Source organism: Panulirus ornatus, chromosome 26, assembly GCF_036320965.1.
Source record: "Panulirus ornatus isolate Po-2019 chromosome 26, ASM3632096v1, whole genome shotgun sequence".
Classification (NCBI taxonomy): domain Eukaryota; kingdom Metazoa; phylum Arthropoda; class Malacostraca; order Decapoda; family Palinuridae; genus Panulirus; species Panulirus ornatus.
Window position 1 is genome coordinate 4,049,114 of NC_092249.1, and position 17,549 is coordinate 4,066,662.

Here is a 17,549-nt window from a genome sequence, read left to right on the forward strand (position 1 = left end):
ACACCAGTGTAAAACATAAACCAATATGTAAAACATAAACCAATGCGTAAACCATTCTGTAAAACATAAACCAATGCATAAACCATCATGTAAAATATAAACCAACCCATAAACCAAGATGTACATCACATACCCAAGCACATACGTGCCAATATTAAAATTCTTGAACCAATAAAATAAAAACCCTAGGTCAAGTCTTTCCAAACTTAAAACCACGATAAATAAACCTTAAACCAATACATAAACCACACGAGTTAAACCTACTTACCTGGTACGCCCTCTTCTTTCACTTCTTGAACTATCCTCTTAACACTTTGCGTAAACTTGCCAACAATGTTGCTTCCTGAAAAAAGAAAGAAGAAAGAAATGATAGAAACCAGCTTCAAATGAGGGTATCAAAAAGCAATCGCTATGTGTCCCGTTTTCTTTCATTTTCACTGGGCGATTCTCTATGAGGGGGGGGGACACAACTGAATTTCTCCATGACTCTAACCTTTCTCTAAGCCTTTCTTGTGGCCCGCAGTCTCTCAAAACGCAAATCTGCCTTTAAATTCTCCAATCATCGTGTAAGTTAATATCACTGAAAATTTACAAATTTAAAAACTTGAAAAAAAAAAAGCTGTTTTAGGTAATCTTTATTTTTTTTCCAATCGCTTCTGCTAATACTTATAATAGAAATGATCATATATTACCCGTATCTTGTCTGGGTTCATTAGTGGAACTTGTGTGACATGAAGGATTTTACGGGTTTTGTGGGTGTCATGATGGTGTAAGGGAGAGTGAGGGTCAGGTCAAAGGTCACAACATTAAACCTATGGTTCATACCAGTGTGATCAAGGGTTGTATAGCCTTGTCCTCACAGGGTCAAAAGACTTTATGATAATTCCCTCTTGTTATATGCAAATCGCCATTTATATATATATATATATATATATATATATATATATATATATATATATATATATATATATATATATATATATATATATATATATATATTATCCCTGGGGATAGGGGATTAAGAATACTTCCCACGTATTCCCTGCGTGTCGTAGAAGGCGACTAAAAGGGAAGGGAGCGGGGGGCTGGAAATCCTCCCCTCTGGGTTTTTTTTAATTCTCCAAAAGAAGGAACAGAGAAGGGGGCCAGGTGAGGATATTCCCTCAAAGGCCCAGTCCTCTGTTCTTAACGCTACCTCGCTATTGCGGGAAATGGTGAATAGTATGAATATAGAATATATATATATATATATATATATATATATATATATATATATATATATATATATATATATATATATATATATATATATATATATATATATATATATATATATATATATATATATATATATATATATATATATATATATATATATATATATATATATATTCCTATGAGTCCATAGGAAAATGATATACTTTAAGTTCCCAAGTGCACTTTCGTGTTATAATCACATCATCAGGGGAGACACAAGAGAGATGTATAACAATCAGTTGATATCGTTTCTTTAGAATCTAAACTCTGGAATATATCTTAAGCCCAACTCCATCCACCACTCTCTTATCTCTTACCATCTCAAACACCTCTCCATTTACACATCCCCAATTACTTACACCTTTCATTTACACTCAACCATCCAACCACACACAGTCCTTCACTTACATATGTCCCTCCCACTTCACTTCCTACCATCCTCTTCCATCTACAAACTCCTTTCCATCCCCCTATTACCTCCCTACCCTTTTCCATCCCCCATTCCCTCCCTACCCTTTTCCATCCCCCTATTCCCTTCCTACCCTTTTCCATCCCCATTCCCTCCCCTTACTTACTCTTCCTTCTATCCACTCTCTATCTCGCCTTCAACACAACAATTTCAAACGTCTATCGCCCATTAAACTTTTGAGACATTCTTTCCCTCTCTATCTTTTCAGCAACTTTCCCCAAAACCCATTTTTCTTTACGTTTTCTATACGCAGTTGCCAGACTTCTAATGATGTGAGCGAGTCCGCCAAAAGGGGACCTTATTGTCGGTGGTCGCAAGGGCCAGTTTGCCGGACCGACAACCAGATGTTTTGTGGGGGAAGAAGAGGCCTCGTGTAAAGCGACAATGGCGGGACTTGAGAGTTGCCTGTGTTCAAAGCCAGCTCTATCGCCACCAGCTATAGCAGAAATGGGATAAACAGAGACCATGGCAACAGACAGCTCATGGGAAAGCCGGATAACAGAAGACCTGATGGTCTATGACCAGGTTATCTGCTGGAGGGCAGCACATGGGAAAGCCAGATAACAGAAGACCTGATGGTCTATGACGAGGTTATCTGCTGGAGGGCAGTACATGGGAAAGCCAGATAACAGAAGACCTGATGGTCTATGACCAGGTTATCTGCTGGAGGACAGTACATGGGAAAGCCAGATAACACAAGACCTGATGGTCTATGACCAGGTTATCTGCTGGAGGACAGTACATGGGAAAGCCAGATAACACAAGATCTGACGAGGTTATCTGCTGGAGGACAGCAATGGCATCCTACGTTCCTAATCTATACAGATGGAGACGGTAATAAAGTAGAAGGCCTTGGGGTGCAAATGGTTAACAGGTCACCTGTTGAAGAAGAGTACCTTAATATAATCCCATTAAGCCAGTGATAAAGAATATACTAATTTCTCTATGAATCAGTCTTTCATCAAGGCACTAAAACACGAGAAGGCAGGTCATTCTCATATTCAATTCCTTTCTATTTTCGTGTCAGAGGTTCTCGACGCGAGCAAAAGTCCATTCCCAGACCAGGCCTTAAATAATCCTAAGAGTTTTGGAGGAACAGAAAAACTTGGCTCTTAAAAACGATCAGGTTCAAGCTGTTTAGGAAGACATGAGAAGGTGAAGCGTTCCAAAGTTGAGCGGTGTAGGGAAAGAAGCAAACATCGCAACGGCTCATCCTCGAGTTGCAGACACTGCCCATAAAGTAATCACATTTTCCTATATCGCTGTGAACTCCATAACCTCTATGTTGTATCCTATTGTTCCCGGCTATAGAATCTTCTTGTATTTGAAGCAATTTTTCTATCGATAATTTACTTTTAGTAACTTGCAAACTAACATGTTTCCACTAAGCCTTCGCTTCAAATAAAGATAATAAATTCAGTTTCTCTAACACTCCCTCATATATACCTTGCTTCTGGGTCCTTGTATTTCGCCCTGACTAACGTAAATAACAATTCTCAATAATCATTAACGTTAATTAGTGAGCAACGAGATTATAATTAGAATTCCCTTAATATAGCTCCTGAAGCTTTCGTACTCTTTACAACCATGGACGGTATGAACCTACGATCAAACTACGAAGAGAAAAGGACGAATCAGTAATGCGTATGATAGCCATATAGGAAAGTCAAAGGAGCAAGAGAGACGGACTGAGCACCATGCGTAGACCTGAGCATCGAGGAAGCGCCCTACCTCCCTGGCGTATACTTGAGACTTGAGAAAGCATAAATCTTCCCTTAGACCTTCGAAGGCCTTTGTACGCCAACAGGAGGTTACGTGGAGCAAGCTTGATAAATCGACCTTTGTCCAGAAGTGGTAACACCGAAGAATGAGGAAATCACCTCAGATTGGGCTATCTTATCATTGTCAGTGGATGGAAAGGAGTTCCAGCGTCGTCGAAGAGTTTTCCAGGTTACTCCAAAGGAGCCCACCTCACCGTGCTCCTGCACGGGGGGTGGGGGGGTAGGGGGGGAACAGCCTCGAAACACAACCATTGTAAAAAAGGGGGTTCTGGGGGGTTACATAACAATACATATGTACATATATACTCATTTGCTATGGAAAGCAGGTGGCGAAACGCCGGACCGTTTGTAACACACTGAACAATTTGAGGTAATTCGTCTTTAAGTACAGACATCCGGCCAATTACCATTAAATGAATACTTGAGAAGAGAAATTCCCCGACGCGCTAATTTGGCAAGGGCCGCACCGTCGCCAATTAAACAGACTGGCCAAACTTTTCGACATGTGCGGAGCATATCAATCCAATGTGTGTGTGTGGGTTGTGCACTTGTAAGGGGTAAACCTCTGTGGGGGGGAGGGGGGTAAATCTACGAGAGAGGTGTACTAGTGGTTGAGGTAAACCTGTAAATGAATTAGACCGTGAACATATGAGATGTGAAATAAACTATATGATGAATATAATGTTAATTCTCATATCACTATCATACAAATTAAATATAGAAATATGTATAGAAACTAAACCTAAGATTGAGTGACGCAAGGTATATCAGGCACGACTGTACGACCCTTGAGTACGACGGTGCGACCCTTGAGTACGACGGTACGACCCTCGAGCACGATGGCACGACGGAACGATCCTTGGGTATGATGACCAAAGGAATCGTGCCGTCGTCAAGGGTCGTACCGTCGTGCTCAAGGGTCGTACCGTCGTACTCAAGGGTCATACCGTCGTGCTCAAGGGTCATATCTTCGTGCTCAAGGGTCGTACCGTCGTGCTCAAGGATCGTGTATCAACGTGTTCAAGGATCGTACCGTAGTGCTCAAGGATCGTATCGTCGTACTCAAGGATCGTGTATCAACGTACTCATGGATCGTACCGTCGTGCTCAAGGATCGTACCGTCGTGCTCAGGGTTCTGCGTCAGTATGAGGGTCCGGCTGTAACCTACACATAAACCAGCGACGCACATCGATTCGACCCAGTAGAGGGCGAAATTATGGGCACTTGAGCGCCAGCCAGTGTCCTACACGAAGGAAACGGGGGCCAGGATGTACATAGCCAGGTAAAACACAGCATCTCAGCCTTGTATTTACATCAACACACTTTACATCAAATCATAATTCATGGATTCTTAAAAGTAGGTCACACTAGAGTGGAATTTTGAAAAGTAGGTTTGGATATTCCTTCAAAAAAAAATTGGAGTTCCTGTGTTCTTTAAAAAGACCCGTTTGAGAACAAATCCGGAGCTGCTGTGTTCTTTTAAAAGATCCGTAAGGGAACAAATTGGGACCTGCCGTGTTCTTCAAAAGACCCGTATGGGAACAATGGGACACAAAGAGACAATGAACGGGCGTTCTTTACAGCCATATCCCAAGCGAACTGAATCACCCATACTCCCGTACATGCCTTCCCCATACAGTCACACATGTAAGGGGAGGAGGAACCACTGTGAATGTAGTGACGACGCCAGCAGCTCCACTCCACTCCACTCCACAAACAGAAGCATCCAGGCCAAATTCAGAGCCCGGATCCAACACGGACTCCCGCGCCAAACATGAGACTGGCAAGACGATGAAGTTTCATTGTTTAACCCTGTATAACGAACGTCCTTTGCCTTTCCGGCGAACTTAAGCCTTACCACACAGGAAGAACGTTATCAGGTCCAGCATGTTAAAGCTTACGATAGACTCGAAGCCATGCTGATAAGCACCCACCAACGTCGTAAGCCTTATGACAGAGAAAGCGGTGATGAAAGCGGATTAGATTAGATCCTACCGCTTCTTCAAGCGTCACTGTATGTTGAGAAAACGGAAACGTGTCCTCATTTAAAATCATTTCTCATGGAACTGGCTGACTTAGTCAGCTTAAAGCCCCAGATTCTTATTCTGAGTATATCAATACATCGCAACTCTGAGTATATCAATACATCGTAACTGAGTATATCAATACATCGTAACTGAGTATATCAATACATCGTAACTCGAGTATATCAATACATCGTAACTCGAGTATATTAGTCAATCGTAACTCGAGTATATCAATATATCGTAATTCTTAACTGTCGCACTAAGCGAGAGAGAGAGAGAGAGAGAGAGAGAGAGAGAGAGAGAGAGAGAGAGAGAGAGAGAGAGAGAGAGAGAGAGTATATACATATGTAAGACAGGATAGTGTCCGTAATTACCTATAAGTTCCGTTTGGGGAGGCAGTTTTACACTCGTGGGAACCCCATCTCTTTGGTGTGTGTGTGTGTGTGTGTGTGTGTGTGTGTGTGGAGAGAAGAGAGAGGTCGTACGTGCGTGCCGGTCGTACTTCCGTGTGATCTTAAGACTCTTAACGTGGAAGGAGAAATGAGACTGGACACTAAGTCCGGAATCTTAACCATTGGCTTTGAAATCCGGCAGCCAAATTGTCCTTCTGCCATCAACATGTGTGTGTCTTGACCTCTGTATCAATTACCATTTCAGCTCCTGGGGATCATTTGAGCAATATCATTCACACAACTAGTGCATATCTCCCACATAACGGGCCATAATAACATGAATTTCGCGATGATAAACATAGAGAGAGAGAGAGGGAAGGGGGGAGCGTAGCGTGCGTGCAGTACGATACGTTCGTTCTATGCGAGTGGCAGGCGGCAGCAGCCCCGCCCCTCCCAGCAGCATCTCTTAATCATAATAATACACAGGGGGGAGGGGGGGGGGCGAGCGTAGCGTGCAGTACGATATGTTCGTTCTAAGCGAGTGGCAGGCGGCAGCAGCCCCGCCCCTCCCAGCGGCATCTCTTAATCATAATAATACACTCCTGCCAGACCCTATATTGCCACGCTCACTGAGGCACGCAATCACAAGGCTTCTTCTTCCCCCCCAGCAACTCCTATAGTTTCTGTTGATTTGCTCTTCTCCCCCCCGGCAATACGCGTTGCAGGGGGCACCTCTCCAGCCGCTCCATCTTCTTAAGTAACACATTTCCGGGTACGCCATCGAGGTCTGTGTCCATATCTAGTTATCTTAATGCAGCAAGATTCGATCTTTTCTTCTTTTTTTTTTCCTTTTTTTAGTTCAGTCGGGATTTACGATCGTATCTAAATCTATCGTATCTAGATCTATCGTATCTAGATCTGTCGTATCTAGATCTATTGTATCTAGATCTATCGTATCTAGGAGCTATGTCTACCTATCGTAAGGCAGACGGGCAGACAGTGAGAAAGACAGACAGATGGATATAGTGATACAAACAAAAGATATAGATAGATAAATGAGACAGAGAGAGATTGATACATAGATAGATAGATAGATAGATAGATAGAGAGAGAGAGAGAGAGAGAGAGAGAGAGAGAGAGAGAGAGAGAGAGAGAGAGAGAGAGAGAGAGAGAGAGAGAGGATATACCTCAAACCTGCATAGATAAATCATATGATACAGTCCAGCAGACCTTAACATTAAAACACTCAAAATCTTCACGTAATACATATATACATCTTCCCTTCCCCACACCCACGCCCCACCGCTCACCTCCCCCCACCCTCACCTCCTCAGCATTCAATGCCTTCCTTGCGTGCCCACCCCACCCCAACCCCACTCTCATCGCTCAATCCCCGGCCCTGAGGCTACCATCAGAGCGCCACTGCCCGGCCACAGCGCACTGGACGCCTCCTTTCAGCTTCCCATGTGACGTCAATAGATTCTGGGAGACCCTCAAAGACGCGCGCGGTGATTTCACTGAAGCCCTTTTTGGGGCTGGGGTGGGCTGGCTGGGGCGGGCTGGGTGCAGGGTTGAGAGGGAGGAGGAATTCCACCCACGATATGGGTTACTTCAGTGATGCCGAGGGAGCTTTAAGTGGTGTTCATTATGTCTCAGGGACGTAAAGGGGGCGTTTCAGGCGCTGGTTCTGGTCTAAGGTCAAGGGCCAGAAGGGGAAGGTCATCATACCCAAGGGTCGTTAAGGCGTGCTCAAGGGTCGTGAGGCGTGTTCAAGGGTCGTAAGGCGTGTTCAAGGGTCGTGAGGGGTGTTCAAGGCTCGTACCGTCGTGTTCAAGGGTCGTACCGTTGTGCCTAAGGGTCGCAAGGAGTGTTCAAGGGTCGCACCGTCGTGCCCAAGGGTCGTACCGTCGTGTTCAAGGGTTGTGCAGTCGTGTTCAATGGTCGTACCGTCTTGCCCAGGAGGTTAACGTGTGTGTGTGTGTGTGTGTGTGTGTGTGTGTGTGTGTGTGTGTGTGTGTGTGTGTGTGTGTGTGTGTGTGTGTGTGTGTGTGTGTGTGTGTGTGTGTGTAACAAAACTGGCTATCTATCAAGCTGTCAAAATATCATTAAAACTTTCCACTTCATGCCAAAACACTTAGCAAATACTTGACAAAATAGATCGCCCGTACCAAACTAAAACAGCCCAAGAACACAGATGGAGCCGACGAGAACACACACACGCACCATACCTCAAAACAACCACAATACAAACACAGTCTATACAGCAATAAGGTACATAGATCGCTACATCAGTCTCCCTCGCTGCCTCTTTTACCATCCGAACTACATGCAATCTTCCCCAACCCTCCTCCCTGCCACATCTACAGCTTCCCCATTCACCACAACCTCTTCCTCCACCACAATCTGCCTTGCCACTTGTCTCCATCACCTCCCCTGCCATCTCTATTCTCCTGAACTCTAACCAAAACCTCCTCACACTACCTATCTCCATCACCCCCTTCCAACTCCTTCCCATTCAACATCCATTTCCAACCCCTCACTCCCCCTGGCTTCTTCCGACCACCGTCCCCTGCCAACATTAACCCCTCACTCACCCTGGCTTCTTCCGACCACCGCCCCCTGCCAACATTACCACCATATCATCACCCATTCCCATCACCCATTGCCCCTTTCTCATGACACTCTTCAGATGATATCCTCATTGCCCATATGATTAGGAGTGGATCTCAAAACACCCCCTGCGGTAGAACATGTCGTCATCACCTCTACCGTTTTCGCTGCTGTTCTTTGAGATTAAACCTCCCTACAACTGAAGGAGGTGCGGGCCCTATGCTCTAGGGCGGCCTACTGGTGGTGAGGGACCTAAGCACTAGGGTCTATGGGGGGAATTGGGCTTGTCATATCCCACTCAGCTGCCACCAAAAACCAGCCTCCCTCTCCACCACCTCTGCCAAACCACATCTCTGTCCCAGTAAACAGCTAATGTTTATTTATCCGAACACATAATAAACATGTTTTTGCACTGAGTCATCACATTACAGCTTCAACAACATGCAAATAAGATATTAACACGGTGGCACACGGGGCGAATAAGCCTTGCAAGAATATCAACGCCATATATATAATATCTACCTTGTACAGACACAAGCATTAGGAATTATCACACACAATAATCATGTCACATGCTAGTTATCAAACGGACTAGATTACCTCCGGGATAATAATTACGAAATTCACGGACGAGTATCTAGTAAATCTAGAATATATATTATAGTCTTACATTCTAGAGAAGCGTATCTAGTAAACCTAGAATACATTATGATCTTACACACTCGAGAAGAGCATCTAGTAAATCTAGAATACATTCTAGGCTTACACTCTCAAAAAGCGCATCTAGTTACTCTAGAAAACATTATAATTTCTCCCTATCGTAAATTCAGTACACTGGACACGGTAATGGCCTTAAGCAATTCGTACTGGCCGGCCCTTATAGGGTGTGGAATGACGTGTACGACCTCATTTACGATCACCTGTGGTGGGAACTACCCACACTTTGAACCGGAACCTTGAGCGCCAAGGTGTAAACCCCGCTTGAGCCGGACTAAACCCACCCACCCCCACACGTCTTCCATCAACATAGGTAAACAAAGAATGAAAATATCATGATGTAAACAAAAATATCATAAAGTAGTGTAAACAAAAACATCACAAAGTAATGTAAACAAAGATATCATAAAGTAAACAAGAATATCATAAAGCAAACAAAAATATAAAGTAATGTAGAAAAACATAAAGTAAACAAAAATATCATAATGTATATAGAATACCATACTGCAAACAAGAACGTTAACAAAAATCCCATAATGTAAACAAAAATGTAAACAAGTATCATAAAGTAACGTAAACAAAATTATCATACTGCAAACACATTTACAGCCACATTTTCTTACCAAACCTAGTCATCGTTTGAGTTAAAGCCGTGCCGTTAATATACACTTCCCACAGCAGACGTTTATAAAAAAAAAAAAAAAAAAAGTGGGGAGAGAGAGAAGGCTTTTAAAGTTTTCCTAAAATTCCACAATTTCATCTCCAGGAATGAAAGAGATACCCTGAAAATTTATACGACCCAAAATACTGAAACATAATTCAAACTTGTGAAATTCATGAGCACAGGTAATTACATTAATGTTAAGATAAGAAAAAAAAGGTAATTGTGGGTTGTAAAAAAAAAAGGGAGTAATTGTGGGTTGTAAATAAAGTCGATTCTGTGCAGGATATATGAGGGCCAAGAAAGGGATATGTTTCCGGGAGTTTGACTGCACAAGTGGTGTTCAAAAGATGGGGAATTCAATGGTTTGCTTATAAGACAATGGCACGTATGATCACTCTTTTCCTGAAGTATCTGATATCTATTGTAACCCCTTCAATAACATTAAGATAAACACACACACACACACACACACACACACACCTCGAGCACGACGGTACGACCTCTTGAACACGACGGCACGACCCTTGAGCACGCCCGTACGACCCCTGAGCTTATGACACGACGGTACGATCCTTGAGCAAGATGGTACGACCCTTGAGCACGACGGTACGGCCCTTGAGCACGACGGTACGACCCTTGAGCACGATGGTACAGCCCCTGACCACGACGGTACGACCCCTGAGTACGATAGTACGACCCTTGAGCACGAATGCAAGAAGCTTAGGTATGACAGCCTAGCCTTTGACCTGACCCACCTCATGACCTCTCACAGATTCTCACCTCCCTAACGAAGCAAAATACCTACACATACCTTCCCTTATTTACGTAAACAAAATAAGTAGACTTAACAGAGTCGAAAATACCACCAAAGAATGAAGTCAATGAAGTTTGCATCTATCTAAAAAGAATTTGTCTAAAACTATACTACGAAAACACGTACAAAAACCAAGGTAAATAAACATCTAATCTTTTTTTGTTTTGTTTTTTTTACTTAATTCTAAAAGGCCTTATTGTCTCCGCTTGTGACCTCTGCATTCTGACTTTACACCCATAATCAGAGCTTCAAAAATGGGGTATTCTCACTGCTGCCATGTGCCACGATGGGTTTACTGAAGAACCAGTTGTGGATAACTGGTGGGATACGATCAGGGGGGCAGTATTCTCGTCCCTAATGCCTCTGTAACAAGATATTGACTTCGAAATTAATTGGCAGATCCCTAGATCTTGGGTAATATCAGGGGGTGTACATAGGGGAAGCAGCTATATAGCAAGGTAGAGGATATTACAGCAGATGGCTCCCTTATTGGAAGTGAAGACCTGATGGTCTATGACCAGGTTATTTGCTGGAGGACAGTACATGGGAAAGCCAGATAACAGGAGACCTGATGGTCTATGACGAGGTTATCTGCTGGAGGACAGTACATGGGAAGGATAGATAACAGGAGACCTGATGGTCTCTGACGAGGTTATCTGCTGGAGGACAGTACATGGGAAGGACAGATAACAGAAGACCTGATGGTCTATGACGACGTTATCTGCTGGAGGACAGTACATGGGAAGGACAGATAACAGAAGACCTGATGGTCTATGACGACGTTATCTGCTGGAGGACAGTACATGGGAAGGACAGATAACAGAAGACCTGATGGTATATGACGAGGTTATCTGCTGGAAGACAGTACATGGGAAGGACAGATAACAGGAGACCTGATGGTCTATGACGAGGTTATCTGCTGGAGGACAGTACATGGGAAAGCCAGATAACAGGAGACCTGATGGTCTATGACGAGGTTATCTGCTGGAGGACAGTAATAGTATCCTACACTCCTAATCCAATAGGACAGAGAGAGCATAGCGCAACAGAAAGGAGAATGGGAGGGCAGGAAAGAGACCAAGAAGAATGAAAGGATAAGAAAAGAGGAAGATAAACGGAGGAACGTATGGAATAAAAATGAAAGGGTAGGGAACAAGAGGAACAAAGGACCAGGGAATGAAAACAATAAGACGAAGACGGGAACTGACAACAAAGAACGCTATAATGTAAACAAACCCCATGACTACAAGAAATACAGAGAAACACGAAGAGAACAAGGCGAGTCTCTCACCAGTACAAGGGACCCATCAGAGGTACTAGGGAACACTACCTTTTACAAGAGTTGCTCCTTGTAACTTACCCAATACACAGCCCCGAAGAACCACAACCATCTGGGGTTGTGCCGTGGTATAGCAAAGCTCGACCAGCTTCCCAGTGCGCTACTACACGCTATGCAACAATGGTGATTGCATGGCGCTGCTCCGCAGTGGCGATACAACACTCTAATTACGACATTTAATCACCTGTCATCGCTAATTAGGGAGAGGGGCTGTTAATTTCAACGAGGCGTTCCCTTCCCTTTCATAAATATGAAGTTTAGTCGGTGGCAAATACAACAGTTTACGCAAATCTAATTACCAGAAACAATGGCCTTGTTTAAGTCCATTCTTTATACCCCGCGAACGATGGTACGGCCCCTGAGCACGATGGTACGATCATTGAGCACGACGGTACGACCCTTGAGCACGACGTCACGGCCCTAGAGCACGACAGTACGGCACGACCCTTAAGCACGACGGTACGGCACGACCCTTGAGCACGACGGTACGGCACGACCCTCGAGCACGAAGGCACGACCCTAGTGCTGGCTGATATGACCCTCAGGCACGTCCGGACGACCCATGGAGCACGACAGCACGACCCTTTGGTATGAAGATATGGCCCTCAATCTGATCCTTAAGGCCATTGTACTCAATGGTCGTACCGACGTGCTCAAGGGTCGTACTATCGTACCCAAGGGTAATGCATTTCGCTTTTGATGCCTAGAATTTCAGAGACATACCTCGTTTCTTCAGTCACACACACACACACACACACACACACACACGGCCTAACAGGTCGGTTACACAACGTTTCTGCCTCAGGGCTGCCAACCACACTCTCTCCTTCGAGGGTTACCAACTCTCCGGCGCGTTACCAAACACGAAGGAGGGGGGGATGGGAATAACGCTGGCGTAACACAGACGGGTGACCAAAGGGGGGTAAACCCCGGTGTTACGCAGGGATTATGCGTAATTATGCGTATCCGACTGATTGATATTTGATGCTACACCTGATTCTAAATTCCGAGGAAATGACTTTGAGGGAATTTTGAATTTGAAAACATGTTCAATTTTACGAAAGAATATTCAGTTTTGTGTTCGATATGCAATGAGGTTATTAATCCCTTGTGTACGACAGTACGATCCTTGAGTACGACGGTACGACCCTTGAGCACGATGGTACGACCCCTGAGCACGATGGTACGACCCTTGAGCACGACGCTACGACTTTTAAGCATGACGGTACGACCCTTAAGCACGACGGTACGACCCATGAGCACGACGATACGACCCTAGAGCACGACGGTACGACCCTTGAGCATGATGACCTGGACTTGAACCTGACCCTCAAGGAACAGGTCAAAGGTCGGGCTATCATCCACCTTGAGTCGCCACGTCGTGCTCCATGGTCGTGCTGTCGTGCTCAAGGGATCGATCCGTCGCACTGAACGACATGCAACGGGTGAGTCCCCCCCTCCTCTTCCTCCCCCCCCCCCCCTCCATATTACCTTACACACACCTGAGTTCCTTGGGGAGGAAAGCCCACACACACACACACACACACACACACACACACACACACTCACTTTCCCATTTCACGGGAACCAGCGCTGTCGTAAGTGACACACACACACACACACACACACACACACACACACACACACACACACACTTTAACTAAACTCACTTACATGACCAACACCCTTACACATCCACCTCCCTCCCTAAATGCACTTAATACGTGGTTTTAAGTGAACTGCCCTTAAAGATCTACGGTTCTCTCTCTCTCTCTCTCTCTCTCTCTCTCTCTCTCTCTCTCTCTCTCTCTCTCTCTCTCTCTCTCTCTCTCTCTCTCTCTCTCTCTCTCCCATCACCAACAACACTGTTATCTTCATCACTATACTAATATTCCCGCCCCCTCCCTCCCACCTCCAACAGCAGCAGCCGGCATTCCCTGACCCTGTTCGCCCCATCACCAATCTCTCCACCACTCGCCATCACCATCTCCACCAATTTAACCCGCACCCCCCACCAACCCCCTCCTCCATCCACACCACCACGATCCCAGCACTTCACCACCAATATTGGCAAGACCTCCCCCCAACACTCCGTCGTTCCATCGCCAACACGGACACCACCATCCCTCCCCTTTCCTCCCTCCCTGAACTCTCCCTCTTCTCTAACACACGACCACCAGCCAGCCAAGCCAAGTAGCCACCCAACAGCTAACCGACAACATGGGAGGAAACCTGTTTAACCCAACCATCCAGTCATTTTCCTTCCTTTTTTTTTCATCTCTCTCTCTCTCTCTCTCTCTCTCTCTCTCTCTCTCTCTCTCTCTCTCTCTCTCTCTCTCTCTCTCTCTCACACACACACACACACACACACACACACACACACACACACACGCGCGCGCGGAGTTTGTGAGGAACCTCAACGGAATTTCCTACTTGGGACATTAAAAGAAAACTCCCTCTGGATTCCCCTCTCCCCAATACTCTCATCTGCTTTCCAAATCAGATGACCAACATTGCCCCCGTGTGTGTGAAATTGCAGCCTTGGACACCTACCTAGACGGTGTCGTAATGACGAGTTACGACAGCCCAGACGGTGTCGTAATGACGAGTTACTACGACAACCCAGACGGTGTCGTAATGACGAGTTACTACGACAGCCTAGACAATGTCGTAGTAACGAGTTACTACAGCCTGATCGGTGTCGTAATGACAAGTTACTACGACCTAGACATCTGTCGGAACAAGAAGGGAGAAGGAGCCATCGCACATACGATATCGCACAATGCTACGATCTTTCATCACTTAAATTACGACTAAACGCAGTATCAAACTACGCCAGAATTACGTCGGGTATCCCGCATTACCGAACCTGAACGTAGAATTACGTTCAACTCACCGTACCATTTTCCTGCTATTAGACAAGAGTTATATACTAATGATGCGTACTGGGGACACACTTTGGGACGGAACATATGGGATAATGTCCTTTTTTTGGGGGGATGGGGGATGGGGGATCTGAACCCGTTATCTGAAAGTTCTTAACCGTAACACCTCCTCTGTGTGTGTGTGTGTGTGTGTGTGTGTGTGTGTGTGTGTGTGTGTGTGTGTGTGTGTGTGTGTGTGTGAGTGTGTGTAGCGTACACGAGAGAGTTACATGACCCAGTACATTTTCTCCTGTTGTCTTCTGCTCTGTCCTACACTGCCTCTACTTCGCCTTTGGGCTACGTCTGAGCACAGAGAGAGAGAGAGAGAGAGAGAGAGAGAGAGAGAGAGAGAGAGAGAGAGAACCCGAGGTCCATTTTGCTTTCAACCATCTCTATAACCATATAGAAGGTGGTTTCCACTCCCTCTCTATTACAGACCCTGGCCCCGAGGTTCACCCTCCATCATATTAAGATAGATTTCGATCTATCGGTACGATGGAATAAGGAATAGATAAAGGTCTATAGAGGTTCTAAAGCAGACCATTAACCTTAAATCATAAGCAGTCAATTAAGAGAGAATCAAAGCACAATAAAGATATCTAACACCCTGTGGATAAAGAGGATAAATAATTTATGAATGAAAGCACAAGAAGAATAACTAAAACACTGGATAAAGAGGATAAATTATTCATGAATGAAAGCACAACAAAGACACCTAAAAATCATTTGAATAAGGAAGATAAATCATTTATATATCATTGAAAGCACGGCAGAGATACCTCAAACCCTTGTCGATGACGGAGATAAATCATTTACATCTCAGAGAGAGAGAGAGAGAGAGAGAGAGAGAGAGAGAGAGAGAGAGAGAGAGAGAGAGAGAGAGAGAGAGAGAGAGAGAAACACATCCAACAAAGGTACCTCAAACCCTTGTCAATACTTTATAAAGTATCACAGTGAAATACAGAGCAGGCGAGACAGGGGTACACCGAAATTATCGCAAAACTTTGGGGGAGAAAATATGGCATAACTTTTGACGAATGAAAATGGAGTTGGGGGGGCCGCGGGGGGGGGGGGATATAATACACGATATGTAATGCTTACTGAAGTCTTAATGCTGTGCCTTGATGGTAGAACCCCAGGGGGAGAGAGAGAGAGAGAGAGAGAGAGAGAGAGAGAGAGAGAGAGAGAGAGAGAGAGAGAGAGAGAGAGAGAGAGAGAGAGAGAGAGAGAGAGAGCTGCCCCTTCAATTAAGAGATCTACCACCCCCTTCAAGTGGGAGATCTACCCCCTTCAAGTGGGAGATCTACCCCCTTAAAGTGAGAGACTTACCCCCTTCGAGTGAGAGATTCACCCCCTTCAAGTAAGAAAGCTGCCCCTTCAAGTGAGAGATCTACCCCAATCAAGTGAGAGATCTACCCCCCTTCAAGTGAGAGATCTACCCCCTTCAAGTAAGAGAATCTACCGCCTCATATAAGACAACTACCCCCATCCCCACACCCCCTCTTCAAGAAAGCAACCTTCAATAAACCTTCCTACCCACGTCAAGTGAGTGGGAAGCCCCTCAAACTCCCCACCCTCTCACATAACAGAACAGCCCAATCGAAGATCGGAAGAACCGGAATAAGGCGAACTGTCTCCACATGCAATCACCTTCCATCGTTCGTGGATTCTCCCTCACACCACACACCACCCACCAACCCACCTTCCTTCGTCAACATTCCCAAACCTTTGTAGAACATACGCACATCATCCACTCGTCAGACGCCACCTATACGTAACATCATCCACACACACACACACACACACACACACACACACACACGCGCGCGCGCGCATCCTGCAACCTTCGTATACAATCATCAATCGCAAGTAGCCACTGCGTTTGACGTCACGACCCCGTTCTACTGCCCCCTAAGCTACTTCCGTATAGAACACCGCATCTATCTCGACGTTGCTATAGATAAGCTATATCATCAACTTTGGGGGAAGCGATGCCTCAGCAAGGGAGGGCTATAATGTATAGAGATATAGCGGGAACTTGGTGATCTACAGCGGGTATCAAAAGTCACCTGGCCCCGGCATTGTCTTGTGGGAAATCCCAAAGCGAGGCCCGTTCACCACACAGATGGCGACCCAGTACTTCCTTCCTCCCTCGCATCCTGCCTAGCCCCTCTTCTTCCTCCTCTCCCCTATCCCTGTATCCTATACTATCCCTTACATCCGCACCAATACATCCTTTCGTATCCTACAGGACTCCAGGGTCACCAAAAAGGTGTCCATATGTTAAGTAGTTCTTCCTTTACTCACAAATCAATTTCATTGCGTAACCAAACTTGTCCAGTTTAATACTTCACTTCATTGGTTGTCCATTGCCACTCCTTTGCTTCTCTTCCTACCACAACCACACACGGGCTAGTGGCTTTCAGTCCACAAACATACCATTAGCACTTACTTCACGCACCCTTCTCTTTACAAGACCTTTTTTTATTACTTTGCAAACACAACACTTTCGAACGAACGGAACATGAAGGTATATAATAATAACGGGTGCATAA

General features: G+C 45.1%; 1 long non-coding RNA gene across 2 annotated transcripts in view; it reads right to left on the bottom strand.

Moving 5' to 3' along the window:
• Nucleotides 1-268: 268 nt before the first annotated feature.
• LOC139757411 (uncharacterized) overlaps nucleotides 269-17,549 on the bottom strand; it is a 158,133-nt gene continuing 140,852 nt past the window's right edge. For both annotated transcript variants that reach the window (XR_011714622.1, XR_011714621.1), the window contains exon 3: nucleotides 269-343. This is a non-coding gene — a long non-coding RNA (uncharacterized lncRNA). The remainder of the gene's footprint in view (nucleotides 344-17,549) is intronic.